General features: G+C 40.0%; 1 protein-coding gene across 1 annotated transcript in view; it reads right to left on the bottom strand.

Moving 5' to 3' along the window:
* The window catches only part of LOC143400350 (interferon-gamma-inducible GTPase 10-like), a 37,141-nt gene that overhangs the window by 16,199 nt on the left and 5,527 nt on the right, over positions 1 to 15,415 (bottom strand).

Raw genomic sequence — 15,415 nt, 5'->3', positions numbered from 1 at the left:
CCCAGAAAATGTCCTCTTCTTTGGGACCTTTCTCCTGACCACGAATGCCTTGGAAAGCTTTTCTTCTTGGAGGTCAGTAGGATCTCTGAAATTGCTCAAAGATGAAGCGACATTTTATGGCTATAGGAGGGAAGAAATGGCTGAGGAAATATACCATGTTCTGGTTTCACTAAGAAATCTGGTTGTTCTATAAAACCTGCCTTGTTATAAGGAGGATATGAGATGCATCCAGAAATTAAAGGACTACCTAGGACCATACAGCCAGTCATGACCACTGCAGAAACTTAGCCTTCTGCCTCCTCATGTATGCTGGTGAGTCAGTCAGCCCAGCACAGATCCAAGAACTGAGTATAGTGGTGAATCATGACATGGTATTGGTACTGAAAACTCAGTTATTTTCCCTAATGATCCAATAACAAGAACAAGGATTTGAGAAAAAAGAAAATAAAGTTTTATTGTTTTGTTAGCAAAGGAGAATATAGAGCAGATTTCTGTTTCAGAGGTTGTGATTCTAAGCACCAGGGAAATGGGCTTTTCAAAAGGAGATACAAAAACTACACTCCAGCTGTGCCCTCTCAGGGGTCATAATTCATTTGTAGTCTTGAGAGAAAGTAGAAATAGTCATTTCTTAGATCTGCAGGTGCCAGCAACAAAGTCTAGATCTCTTCATTCCTTTGGTCTGTGAGCTGATGGACAAATAATTTAGCCTAGGTGAGGAAGAAGGTTAATCTTGCTTCCCCAGTGATTAGGGAGGGGGAGAAGAGAAAGGAAATAAAACAAGCTGCAGCAGCAGATCAGCAAGTGTTACAGTCAAAGCATGAAGGGGACTCCTGTTAGTTAGTGTGATGGGGATGTCTTTTCTTTTCCCTCCCTCCCTCCCTCCATTGCTTCCTTCCTTCCTTTCTCTCTTTCTTTTCCCTCAGTACTGGGGATTGAATGCGGGAGTGCTTTACCACTGAGCTATATTCTAAGCCCTTTTAATTAATTAATTTTATTTTGAGATATGATCTCATTAGGTTGGCCTTGAACTTTCAATACTCCTGTCTTATCTGGAGAGGTTAGAATTATAGGTTGTGCCATTACTGTCCCTGGCTGAGATGGAAAATTTCTGAACCTGCAGCATAGTGTGGATCACAGATGTGGGAAAAACCACTAAAGTGCTGGAGGGAGTAATTGGCAGCCTGCCCCATACTAAGAACAGGGCTGGGGACTCCCAAGAGTGGCTAGCAGGATCCTAGACAGTGCAGCTCTGTCATGGAGGTCTTACCAGGCTGCAGTGTTGGAGAAGAGGGTGAAGAGATACATCCATGAGAAGGGTTCTTGCATCTGTGGGAATATTCTGTGTGAAGGCAGGTACTCTGCAGGAACACAGGGCAGCTCAGAGACTGGGGTGAGCCCTGTGATGGAACATGGAGACCAGGGACACTCAGAAGATAACAAGACCACCTGTGGTCCTCAGGCTATGCTCAGAATTTAATACTTTATCCAGCCACTCTGCCTTGCCCTGGTAATCAGAGCATTGTTTCAGCCTTGGGGTGAACTAGTGATATAGGTGAGCAACTAACTCACTTTCCCTCATGCCCAGGGATATCAGGCCTGCTTCTCCAAATGAGTACATCACCCAGGACAGTGGCAATTGATTCTGTGGAGACAAAAATGGTGAGCTCACAGATCCTGGTCTGTGAGCCTCTTTTGAACTCACAGGAATCTGAGATCAGAAGGAGATAGTAATTAGAGCCCAAATGTCCTGGAGGGAACTAGTGCATTGACCCAGGGTAGAGGACAGCACTGAGTGTGGGGCAAAGGAGCTGTGTCTTGTGTGGAGCTTCTGCATCTCAGCTCTGTTTGGTAGAGATGGGGAGTCCCAGAGCTGGGTAGAACCATTTGTGGTGATTGTTTGCAGCCATCTAAGGGGTCAGGCTTGAGTAGTTAAATGTATCACACAGGGCTGAGGGCATCATCTGTGGACACAGGCTCCTGGGAGTTTAAGCAACAAAGCAGTACCCATGGTGCCCTGACCTGTTGCTAAGCTGTCTTGTTCCTGGGGCAGCTTATTCCCAGAGCAATGACCATTTATACCTCTGCATCAGGCTCAGGTCAGTACTACAGTGCCACCCTTGCCCCTTCTAGAAAAAATGTAAAACTGGAGCCAGCAGGGACACTCTTAGAGAAGTGGAATCATTTCTAGGAGTGGAAACTCTCTTGGGGATGAGGCAGAACTGCAGGACTCAGACCTAGAAATAGTAGAGCAGATTGATGGAGCTGTGCCAAGGACCTGGGCTGAGAAGGAAATCCTGGAAGAGAGTATTGTCCTTTCCAGGTCATCTTCTCTCCTTTCCTCTTGACTTTTCCTGGGAGGACTCCATCACTCTGTCCTTTTGGAGCTCCTTGGCCTGAATTTCAGTTTTGGACAGTTCTAGAGAGAATTGTCTTTGCTTGAGGGCTGAGACCCTGTGGTTGAGGGGTAATATACCAGGAGCTTGACTAATAATCCTGCTCATGTCATGACATTAAAGGAGGACCCTTAACACCAGGGCAGGAGTTTTTGGGCCCTGGCTTATTCCACTCAGAGCTGTTCACAGCAGGATCCCTCTCTGACCTTCCTCAGCACCATACAGTACCCCAATAATTAGGGGTTCTAAACCCATTCACCCTAGTGTGAAGGAAATGTGCTTCTTTTTCACCTACACATTCCTGGCATTGTGGGTCTTCTGTAGGGGACCAAGCTTGGAGAAAAAGGGAAGGATATGCCATCCATGTTCTAAGCCAGAGTGTTGATTTTCTGCAGAAGTACAGTTTTCCAGGAACTGAAGGAGCCATAGGCAATTTGTGGGACAGCATGGAATTGTTGGAGTCTGTCAGTTCCCTGCTGGATCACTCAAGGAACAGGGACATCATTTGGGATTTCAGTGATAAGGTGTCTAATAAACCTCTTAGTCAGTTCCCCTCAACTACAATGTCTATCTGTGTTTTAGTCAGTTTTTTTTTTTAATGCTGTGACCAAAAGTTCTGACAAGAACAATTTTAGAGGAGGAAATGTTTATTTGGTGCTCATGGATTCAGAGGTGTCAGTTCATAGGTGGCCAACTCCAGTGCTCTGGGCCAGAGGTGAGGCAGAACATGATGGTGGAAAGCAGTTCAGGACATGATAATCAGAAAGCAAAGAGGGAGAGACTTAGCTCCCCTCACCATAGACAAATTATAAACCGAAAAGCATGCCCCCATTGACCCATCTCCAGCTACACCATGCTTGCCTGCAGTTACCACCCAGTTAATCCCCATTAGTGGGTTAGATTAAGTCTGTGGGCTTGTATCTGGGCACACTAGTTGGTGACTGGTGTCTGTGAGGTACTCCTCTCTAAGCCCTTTTGTGGGGTTTACTGCCATTGTTTATGTGCAAAATTCTCTGCTGGAAGCTTGAGGTCATCCTCAGGAATTGCCTTCTGTGGTTCCATGCATCTGAATGAGGATTGAGTAACTGGAAACTCTGGGAATCCCAGCTGTGGATCCTCCTAGAGGTGCTGGGGCACAGGAACTACCTCCCTGGTTGCTATGAATTTCTCACCAGCCAGTTCTTGTTCATCAGCCCAACTGTCCAAATCTGTATGTTTTGAGGGGTCTGTGCTGCATCTGCTGACTGCTTCTGCTGGGTATGGAGGCACAGGATGCAGGGTTCAGGGTTTTTACAACTGCTGTGGAAGGCTATGTGCCCATTCCCCTCCACAAATCTTTTTTTTTTTTTTCTTTTTAAGTGGCACAGAACTTGGTGGTTGTCTGCAAGTGTAGGACCTGTGCTTATGGCCTCCCTGTAGGTGGTTTGTGGGGCAGAAACCTCCACCCTGGCTGCTCTACTAGGGTACCATCCTTGTGACTGGGATAGAGCATTAGTTAGCCTGTCTACTCCTGAGCTCCTACTGTCTATGGTGATTGTGAATCTTGGGTACCCACTCCACCCTGCTGTGACTTCTACAGAGTAGCGCAATATAAGCACTTGGTGGCTATCTGAAACTGTGGGGCCTATGGGTGCAGGCTCTCTGTGGGTCATCTGTGGCACAGAAACTTCTGTTCTGGCTTGTGAAGCTCACTGTGAAGGAGGTGGTATTGTGGTGTGAACTGATAAATACAATCAATAAGAGTAAGTTATAGGTTACACATTAGTAAAAAAATATATATTATAGATATAACATTTTGAGATAAGACAATTATAAAGCAAGAACGGTCATAGACAGGCCTAAGACTCCATTTTGCTTCCTTCTATAAAAAAATGTTACAAGAGCTGTTTCTGAGAAACTGAAATGAAAGCTGTTTTCTTATAAAAAACTATCTTTCTGTGCTTTGTACCCCACAAATTGTACCCTACTCAAGATGCAATGGTGGTCATGGTGAGCTATACCCTGGGTGTGAATGCCCTTGTGGGTCTACATGACTTTAAAGTAGATTCTCGGGGCTGGGGCTGGGGCTCAAGCGGTAGCACGCTCGCCTGGCATGCGTGCGGCCTGGGTTCGATCCTCAGCACCACATACAAACAAAGATGTTGTATCCGCTGAAAACTAAAAAAATAAACATTAAAAAAATTCTCTCTCTCTTTAAAAAAAAAAAATAAAAAAATAAAGTAGATTCTCACCCCACCAACCCCCGCCCAAGTTCAGGATGTGACTGTCTAGCACCTGCTTGAACCCAGGACTCTGGTCAACTGAACTGCAAAGCTAATTGTATTTTAGCTTCTGTTTATCACTTGCTTGCTGACTGGAAAATTTCAGTCCTTCCTAGAGCATACAGATCCCACTTATCAATGTTTTAGTTTCTATGGTTGAATTATTTTTTTTTTGCTTATATTCTCTTTGGATGGACCAAGAAGCTGCTGTCCTCCCACAGAGCTTGAGTCTCTGTGGTGGGTGACAGTCCCTGGCCAGGTAAATAAAGCTCTCTTTTGATTTGAAATTCAGACCTAGAGTGCTTTCTGATGTGTCTCCCCATAACAGTAGGATGTCAATTGGCCAGTGGTTTGCCTGAACTCCTACAGAGGCTGGGTTGAGGCTAGCTCTCCCCAGGAGTGATTTGCTATTGGATCCACTCCACCCCAGTCCCCTTATGCAGTGAGGGGGAGGGGGTTTCAGTAATTTTTATCTAGCAGTGATCTCTCTACATATTCCTTCTAGACAGGTATCTGAGAACACTTGTTTCAGAGGTATTCCCTTTATTTTTTACAATCTGAAGGTGAGGGAGAAGTTGATTGACTTAATTTGCTCTAGGAAAACTGGGTAGAGCAAAAAAGATAAAACTATACAAAATGGCCGCCCTGCCTGTGCTATGCTTTTAGTCCACAGTTTGGGCTGAACCATGAATTCTCCTTGACTGTCTTTGCTGCTTCTATTCTGTATTAACTTGGTCTGCTTTTATTTATTTATTTTTCCAGCTGGTTTGGGGCTGTTTCACTCCCTCTTTCTTTGTTACCCCTCCGTCAGGGTTTGGGGATCAAGGGATTCTGACTTTATTTTCTGCTCCAAGAACTAAACTCCAAGTCCTTCCAAGTCTCAGTTGTCCAGTATTGAAATTCAGAGTATTTACTCTGTTACCTACCTCTCTGGTCAGCTGTTCTTTCACTGCTTCCTTTCTGCTGTGGAGGCATAGGGGGTTGCTGGCTAGATCCACTCGGCAAATCCCCTATTTTTCTTTAAATTTGTGCTTTATATTTATACCCAACAGTGTAATTCATTGTGATATGCTCATACATGCACGTGGCATAGTCTGGTTAATTCAATTCTGCTATTCCTCCCTTTTCCCATTTTCCCATTCCGTCTCCCTCCTCATTCCCCTTCTATTCTCCCTTCTATTTTCATGAGATTCCCTCTTCCCTACTTAAATTCTTTATATCTTTCTAGCTTCTACATATGAGAGAAAATATTTGACACTTGAATATCTGAATCTGACTTATTTCACTAGCATGATATTCTCCAGTTCCACCCATTGAACCACAAATGCCATAATTTAATTCTTCTTTATGTAAAACTCCACTGTGTATACATACCACATTTTCTTCATCCAATTGTCTATTGAGGGACAGTAAGGCTGGTTCCATTAATTGACTATTGTGAATTGCACTGCTATAAACACTGATGTTACTGTACTGTTATAGTATGCTGATTTTAGTTCTTTTGGATAAATACCAGTAAGTGGGAAAACTGGGTCGTATGGTAGTTACAATCCTAGTTTACTGAGGAATCTCCCATACTGCTTTCCAAAGTGGTTGTGGTAATTTGCTGTCCCACCAATAATGTATAAGTATACATCACCTCCCCAAAGTGAGAAAGTATTCCCCAAATAAAATGTTGTTTAATATTCCCAATGTATAATTGTACCCTTTACCCCACTTCCTGGCCAGAATTTATTGTTATTTTCATTTTTGATTCTTGAGTGAGATGAAATATCAGTGTAGTTTTGATTTGCATTTCCCAGATTGCTAAGGATGTTGAGCATGTCTTCTTTAAAGTAGCTCATACAAAGCCATTCTGTACAACATGGTTTAAAAAAGATGATAGTATATTACAACCCTTGACTAGTGAGCTTGTTTCCAGGATTGTTCTTCTTTAATAGGGATGCAGGATGCATGTCCAAAAACTGCCCTGACTGAAAAAACAAAAAACACTAAGCCAAACCAAAACAACAAACAAACAAAAAAGCAAAGTTTACCCTGATCTGTGCTGGACCCAATGAAAGAGGACCTTTGTGACCTTTACACAAATGAAAATGACCAATAGTTACCTTTAGGTGGAAACATGCATAGTAGAACTTAAAAATCTGATGCACTGTTACCATCACTCAGAAGTTAAGAGGCAGTTCTTGGGCAGAATTCTGTAGAAACCTCTCTTCCTTCCCAGATAAAACTGAGCTCACAAAGGAGGTATCCTCTTTCTGAGAGCGTCAACTCTTTTCCTTGAGGGTGCTTTCCTGCCTTTTTTTCCCTTTTCTTATAACTTTCATGAGTTTATTATATAATAAACTTTTATTTATAAATGACTTTTAAAAGTTATATAAAAAGTAAATGAACTATTTAATAAATTATTTACTCACTTTTAAAAAATAAATGACAGCGGAATGTATTACAATTCATAATACACATGTAAAGCACAGTTTTTCATATCTGTGGTTGTATATAAACTATGTTCACACCAATTAGTGTCTTCATACATGTACTTTGGATAATGATGTTCATCACATTCCACCATCATTGCTAAACCCCTTCCTTCCCCTCCCACCTCTCTGCCCTATCTAGAGTTTGTCTATTCCTCCCATTCTCCCCACTCACCTACTATGAGTCAGTCACCTTATCAGAGAAAACATTCAGCATTTGTTTTTTTGGAATTGGCTAACTTCACTTAGCATTATCTTCTCCAACTCCATCCATTTACCTTCAAATGCCATGATTTTATTCTCTTTTATTGCTGAATAATATTCCATTGTGTATATATGCCACATGTTTTTTTATCCATTCATCCACTGAAGGGCATCTAGGTTGGTTCCACAGTTTAGCTATTGTGAATTGTGCTGCTATAAACATTGATGTGGCTGTGTCCCTGTAGTATGCTATTTTTAAGTCCTTTGCTATAGACTGAGGAGAAGGATAGCTAGGCCTTAGGTAGAGGTCTAAAGCACATAAAGGAGTTTAAATAATAAAGTTTATTGGAGCTGGGGTTGTGGCTCAAGTGGTAAAGTGCTTGCTTAGCACCTGTGAGGCACTGGGTTCAATCCTCAGCACCACATAAAAATAAAATAAAGATATTGTATCTGCCTAAAACTAAAAAATGAATATTTAAACAAAATAAAAAAGTTTATTATTATAATAAACTTTCATGAATTTCATGTCTGTTTGTGATCCTCTCATTCAAGACATGAAAGCCAAGAACACAATACAATATACAATAAGATCTTCTCTCAGGTATTGAGGGTGTGGGGCAAACGGACAGTTAGTGTGGATAATGAATGATTGGGTCAGATTTGGAAGATGGGGGCTGCTTCAAAAGGAAAGAAAATAAACTGTTAATACCTCTAGAGAATTTCCCCCTCCTCCACCTATTGCCAAGTTACCTACCTCCAGAAAGGAGTTAATGAGTGCCCTGGTGACTCCCTACCTGCCTGTATCTCTGGGTGGCTTAGTCCCTGACCTTGGATAACTCCACCTTTTGGGTCACTAGGCCTGAGGGGAGGAGAGGGCATGAAAACAAAGGAAATCTAAAATGTATAAAAGAGGCAAGACTCCCCCTCCCACTTCCTTGGGCACCTACTTAGACCCCTTCTCTGTCTATCTCTCTGTTCTATTCTTTAAATAAAACTTTTTGCCTTGGGGTTTCTTGGGTGTTCAATCTTTAATACCAGGGGAATGGGACGGCCCTTATTCTCATAGGTGGTATCATCTCGATCTCATCTCCCTTATCATCTTGGTTCCTTTAGATTTATCTCCTTCTCTGGATAAAGGCAACTGTAGTTTCCCTCTCCTCAGGGGAGAGCCCCAAATGCCTGCTGCTTCACTAACTTTGCTCTCTGCATACTTGCTAGTTGAGGAGATAGTGAAACCTAAACTTTTCCTTTTCCTGAGGGCTCACTATCTCTGGCAGACACACATTTGTGCGTCTTTGTTTTCTGCCTATTTTTATGTATAGTTGTGTACACATGGATTGGATGTTGTGCTTACATGGAACCAAACTGGATAACCAAGCAATCATAAATTTTTTAAAAAAATTTATTTTTTAGCTTTAGGTGGACACAATATCTTTATTTTATTTTTATGTGGTGCTGAGGATCGAACTCAGTGCCTCATGCATGCCAGGTGATCATGCTACTACTTGAGCCATATCCCCATCACCAATCATAAATTTAAAGGGACATAAAACTAAAGGCCTTTTAGTTCATGTGACTTAAATCTTTGACAAGTAAGTTAATTTAAGTTTGTTGGTAAGATAACAGTAAAGATGTCTATAAAATTATTTATCTATATATTTTATTTTTAGGTGGTAGGTAAATAGGATTGTGTTTGTCTCTGTTAAGATGTTTAAAATTCAATGTCCATGGCTCATCAGGTTTTTTTTTTTGATAGAAAAAAATGTCTTAAAACATTAACTATGCTTGGGTAACCTAAAAACCATGATAAAGATAAAACATCTAAACAATTTATAAGCAAATTAAAAATACTACATTGATTGATAAATATGAAGTATACTTGGCTTTTCAAAAAGTCTATATGTTAATATATTCTGGTCTATTAAGTGTATTTTTAAAAGTTTTTGGTGTAACATAAGTGGACTTAAAGACAAGAGTCACATGATTTTCTCAATAGATGCAGAAAAAGCATTTGACAAAATATAGCATCCACTCATGCAAACACTAGAAAAACAAGAGATAGAAGGAACATGCCTCAACATTATAAAGGCTATATACTACAAACCCAAGGCCAAAATCATTCTAAATGGAGAAAAGCTGAATGCATTCCCTCTAAACACTGGAAAAAGATAGGGATGCCTATTTCGCCACTTCTATTTGACATAGTCCATGAAACTCTAGCCAAAGCAATTAGGTAAAAAAAAGAAATGAAAGGTATTGTAAGTAGAAGAAAACAGCTCACACTCTTTCTGTTGATAACATGAACCTATATTTAGAAGACTGAAAAAACTCCACCAGAAAACTTTTAGAACTTATAAATGAATTCAGCAAAGTACCAGGATACAAAATTAACACCTACAAATCAGTTGTGTTCTATACATCAAGGATGAATTAGCTGAAACAGAAATTAGAAAATTATCCCATTCATAATAGCGTCTAAAACAAACTTGGGAATCAATCTAACAAAAGAGGTGAAGGAACTCTATAATGAAAACTGCAGAACACTAAAGAAAGAAAGAAGACTTTAGAAGGTGGAAAGATCTCCCATGTTCTTGGATAGGCAGAATTAGTATTGTCAAAATGGCCATACTACCAAAAGCACTGTATAGATTCAATGCAATTCCTATTAAAATCCCAATGATGTTCTTCAAATAGAAAAAGCAGTCATGAAATCCATTTGGAAAAATAAGAGGTTCAGAATAGCAAAAGCAATCCTTAGCAAGAAGAGTGAAGCAGGAGGCATCACAATACCAGACCTTAAATTATATACACTGATCTATTATATCTATATATCTATGTATATCAGTATGGTAAATGGCACCAAAATAGGCATGTAGACCAATGGAATAGAATAGAAGACACAGAGACAAACCCACATAAATGCAGTCATCTCCCACTATATCTATGAGATGCCATAAAGTGCTATAAACATACATAGGATAAGCTAGCCTCTTGTTGAAGACACTATCTTGTTGGTGATGGGAAAACTGGGAATCCACATGCAGTAGAATGAAATTGAAACCCCAATCTCTTACCTTATACAAAATGCAACTCAAAGTGGATCAAGGACCTAGGCATTAGACCAGAAACCCTGCAACTACTAGAAGAAATTGTAGGCCTAAAACTCTAAAATGTCAGCTCAGGAACTGACTTACTTAACAAGACTCCTGAAGCACAAGAAGTAAAACCAAAAAAGAAAATCAATCAATGGGATGGTATCAAAATAAATAGCTTCTTTACAGCAAAGGAAACAATCAAGAGCATGAAGAGAGAACCTACAGAATGGGAGGAAATCTTTGCCACCTGTACTTCAGATAGGGTGTTAAGTTTCAAACAAACAAATAACCCAGTTGATAAATGGCAAAGGAATTAAATGGACACTTCTCAAAAGAAGATCTACGAACAGTCACCAAATACATGAAAAAATGTTCAACGTCTCTATCAATTAGAGAAATGCAAATTAAAACTACACTGAGATTTCATCTCACTTTAGCCAGAATGGGCAATTATTAAGAAAGAGAATAGTAACAATAAATTTTGGTGAGGATGGGGAAAAAGGAACACTCATACATTGGGACTGCAAATTGGTGCAACTACTCTAGAAAGCAGTATGTATATTTCTCAAAAAATTAGAAATGGAACCACAATTTGACCCAGTTATCCCACTATTTGATACATTCAAAGGATTTAAAATTAGCATACCACAGTGACATAGTCACAATATTTATATTTACATCAATATTTATAGAAGCTCAACTCATAACAGCTAAGCTATGGAGCCAACCTAGGTGCCCTTCAACAGATGAATGGATAAAGAGAGTGTGGGTATTTATACACAATGGAATATTACTCAGCCATAAAGAAGAATGACTTTATGGCATTTGCTGGTAAATGAATGGGTCTGAAGACTATCATGCTAAGTGAAATAAGCCAATCCCCCCAAACCAAAGGTCGAATGTTTTCTCTGATATGTGGAAGCTAACCTACAATAAGGTGGGGAGTGGGGTATAAGTTCAATGGATTAGACAAAGGAGAATGAACAGAAGGAAGGGGGACAGGGAAAGAAAAAACAGTGGAATGAATCTGACATAAATTTTCTGTGTATATGTACACCACAGTGAATCTCAACATTATGTACACGAACAATAAATTAATTTAAAAAAATAATAACTATGGGTAAATGGCAGAAAGGTTAATAGAAGGGAGCAGGGGAAGGGGAAAGGAAAAGGAAAGGAGAGGTACTATGATCTGAATTAGAATAAGATATAGTCCATGCTTGTATAATTATATCAAAGTGGATTCTACTAGTTATGTATAACTAAAAAGAAGCAATTAAAAATAAAAGATGGAGTCACTCATGTCAGCCCTATCCTCAACTAAATAAAGCCAGGAGGTTATAAAGGAAAGGATTCTTAGGCTTACATGCCTGATAATAACTATCACAAAAGACTCTGCCAAAATCAAAAGTTTGTACTGAGTCAATTTAGCCAGATCTAACAGATATGCTAACCTCTTGGATCTTGGTTAAAAAAAGTTGTTAGTATTTCTGGAAATAATTATTTGGAAAAAAAATCATACTCTGCTCTCATATATTACTGTGAAATTATGAACTTAACTCTTTGTTCACTGTTTCTCTCAATCAGTCCAGGCTGCCAGAATTCAATTGCCACTCTAAATCCATTCATTTTCAAACACTCCTGAGTTTTACCATCGATCTCTTAGCCCCGATGCTAACTTACCTTGATTGTTCATGTCCCTCTGACAGATAACAAGGATGGGAGACTCCTGTTCCAAGGCCTATGGTCCTCACCAGTAGGAAGCAGCTGAAGAAAGACCTCAATGGTGTCCACTTCTCTAAGATGCTTCAGGTTCTCTAGTTCTTTGTGGGAAGGGGAATGTTAGACAGCAGGCAGATATGAGTGGTGGAAACATGGAGTTTAAAGGATTAATTCTATAGACTGAGACTACATGCTTTCAGCACGTCTCTCTTTAAAGCAGTCCACACAAAGACATCCTGATCTAACTGTAGTTAAAAGGATAACAATATATTGTAACACTGACTAATAAATTTCTTATTTCCAGAGTTGTTCTTGCCTCTCAAGGTTAAAGGATTGTGTCCAAAAATGCCTCTACTGATAAAACAAAAACAGACAAAGAAACCCCCCAAACCACAAGTTACCCTGATCTAGGTTGGGCCTGGATGAAAGAGGGCCTTTGTGACCTTTATACAAATCAAAATGACCAAAAGTTGCCCTTAGATGGAAATATGTGCAGCAGAGACTTAAAAATCAGATACAATTTTACCCTTTATCAAATGTTAAGAGCTAGTGCTTGGATGAGACTCAGTAGAAATTCTCTAGGTGACCTAGCTGAATTTCTACCCTGCCCTGATCTTGTTCATCTTTGATGACTGGATGCCTATAACCCAGAAGTTCTTCTACAGGTGGTCTAGCTGAAACTGGTTGATCTAAAATGGCTGCCAGACAACCTCTAACTTCAGCATAACTCCATCTGCATGCTAAATACCACCCGTAGTGCCATGACCATTTACAATTGCCCTATATTATGATTTGGATAGGAGATGTCCTCAAAAGCTCATGTGTGAGACAAAGCAAGAAGATTTTGAAGAGAAATTATTGGATTATGAGAGCCTATCTCAATCATGATGGGATTAACTGAGTAGTAACTGTAGGCAGGTGCGGTGTGGCTCTAGGAGGCATGCCTTTGGGGTATATATTTCGTATCTGGTGACTGGTTCTCTCTCTGCTTCATGGTTATCATGTGGACTGCTTTCCTCCACCCCACTCTTCCACCATGATGTTCAGCCTTACCTGGAGCCCTGAAAGGAGCCTGCTGTCTATTAGACTGAGACCTCTGAAACTGTGAGTCCTCCAGTAACCTTTTCCTCCTCTAAAATTGTTCTTGTCAAGTCTTTTAGTCACAGCAACAAAAAAGCTGACTAAAACTCCAAGACAATGACTTGAGGGTACTATTAAAAGGAGCAAAATGGTGGTGCCCAAATTCCTGAAAAATCTCAGCACATACCCAGAAAAGATATAAATATTCTCCCTCTTATTAGTCTATTCTTTCCCCTCTTTTCTTTTACCCAATTTTACCCTACTGATGCCCAAGGGGCAGCAGGAAGTTGATTTACAAGTTTATCTCCCACTTTTCTAGTTCTTGGCCAAGAATAAAAATTTTTACTGCTCAACCAGTGCTCCATCTTATTATTGTCTCCACAATTCTGAGAAGAAGAAAAAAAAGATTCAGCCTTTGCAGACAAATCTGGTAATACCTTGTGGTCTTGCTGTCCTTTATCCTTGTAACTCTGTCTCTCGTGTCACCTCTGTGTCTCTATTTTTTCCAGGCTTATGCCTTTATTTTATTTCTTTATCTCCTGCCCTTCTGATGTTGCGAGCTCCCTCAAACCTTCCCTACCCTCTTCCCAGCCACCCTAGAAGGTGTCCTCTTTCCCATGGGAAAAGGAACCAGTAGGGGCTGTCTCCCCTCAAGGTGTCTCCAAATCCACTGTGGTGTTTTATCTCATTGTATTGATGGCTTTTTCTCATTTCCTATTTTCTCCAGTAGGTGAATTTTGCAAAACTTTTGATAGAGCAGTTGTCTGTAATATCATTATATTGATTCATTTACTCAAGAGACAAAATAAGGAAACCAGCAGAGAGTAAATGGAAACACAAGGAAAGGGAAAACAGACAAACATTTGGATTCACATGTCCCCAATCCCATGAAAATGTGGTATAGGGGATAACCAGGCTGCAGTGGGTGAGGACTGTCTCAGTAGGACAGTATTCCTGCCCTTAGAAGCCCCTGTCCTTGGGCACAGTGACTAAGCTTATCTGTCCCCTGTGTGGGCCAGGCTCTCTGTATCTAATAAAGAGGGTTCCACCAGTTTGCTAAAAACATAAAAAATAAAAAGAAATCATGGGCTAATGTTCTTCATAGCTGAAGATGAACAACAACTTTAGACAGTGATCTCATAGGTCAGGAATTCTGTCTTTATCATCCACACTGCCCTAGTGCATGATGGCAGGTTGCGTTTCATACTGGGCAAACAGTGAATATCTATTTCCACCATGAAATACAGTTGGCATATTAGCTATTTGCAAACTTACATTTTTGTCAGATGCAGATAGATTCTTCTAAAATTGACTTGTTTCTTTCTGCAATATATTTACTCTTAAATAAAATAATAGCAGAGCTTAAACACCTCTTTAACACTTTAATAGCAAACAGTAGGTGATCTCTTTCTTTTTTCACTCAATAGAAATCTTCAAGGCATGAGACTTTGTCCACTGAACCTCTGCAGAGATACACCACATGACTGAGAAGGTCCACTTGCTGAGTCTTGGGGCTTGTCTCTGTGACAAGCAGTATAAACTATCAATTTGCATTGCTTCTCATCCTTCCATTCACTCTCACTGCCTTGGGATTAAACCTTAAAAATAAAGCATTGTCGTGAATTCTTTTAACGATTTTGGGTCAGGGAACATGTCTAGGAACTTAGGTATGCACACACAGCATATACTTATATGCATACAAAGCAAAGTTTTCTAAAACTGTATTTATCATCAATATATTTGACATAATCTCTATTCCAGTCCATTTTCTTATTTAAAAGGTTAGTTTGAGCCACTCAGTTGCTTTTACATCCTCGAAACAGTCATGTTCAATTTATATAAATAATCAGTTACATACTGAATGTGTCAACAGGGTTGTATAGCTTTCATGCCACTCAGATTTCTGACCCCAACTGATTAGGAAAAGGCGCCTATTCCCATCTCCTAACATGGGTAAAAGAAGACACTTCTGGACCAAAAGCATAGTTCTAACTATTTAGGAGTGTGAATTCTAGTCACAATGCTATAACCTCTGTTGGGAAACGTATCAAAACCTGTGATCACCTCCTCATCAACAAACTTTGCAAGATCCAAGTTGGAATGCCTTCCTATCCTGGGCTTACTTTACATTGTTTACTTCTGCATCCAAGAGGTCAAAATTTTATATGAACCAAGGACTTTGC

This window comes from Callospermophilus lateralis, chromosome 5 (assembly GCF_048772815.1).
Source record: "Callospermophilus lateralis isolate mCalLat2 chromosome 5, mCalLat2.hap1, whole genome shotgun sequence".
Classification (NCBI taxonomy): Eukaryota; Metazoa; Chordata; class Mammalia; order Rodentia; family Sciuridae; genus Callospermophilus; species Callospermophilus lateralis.
This window is presented reverse-complemented; position numbering and strand designations above follow the sequence as displayed.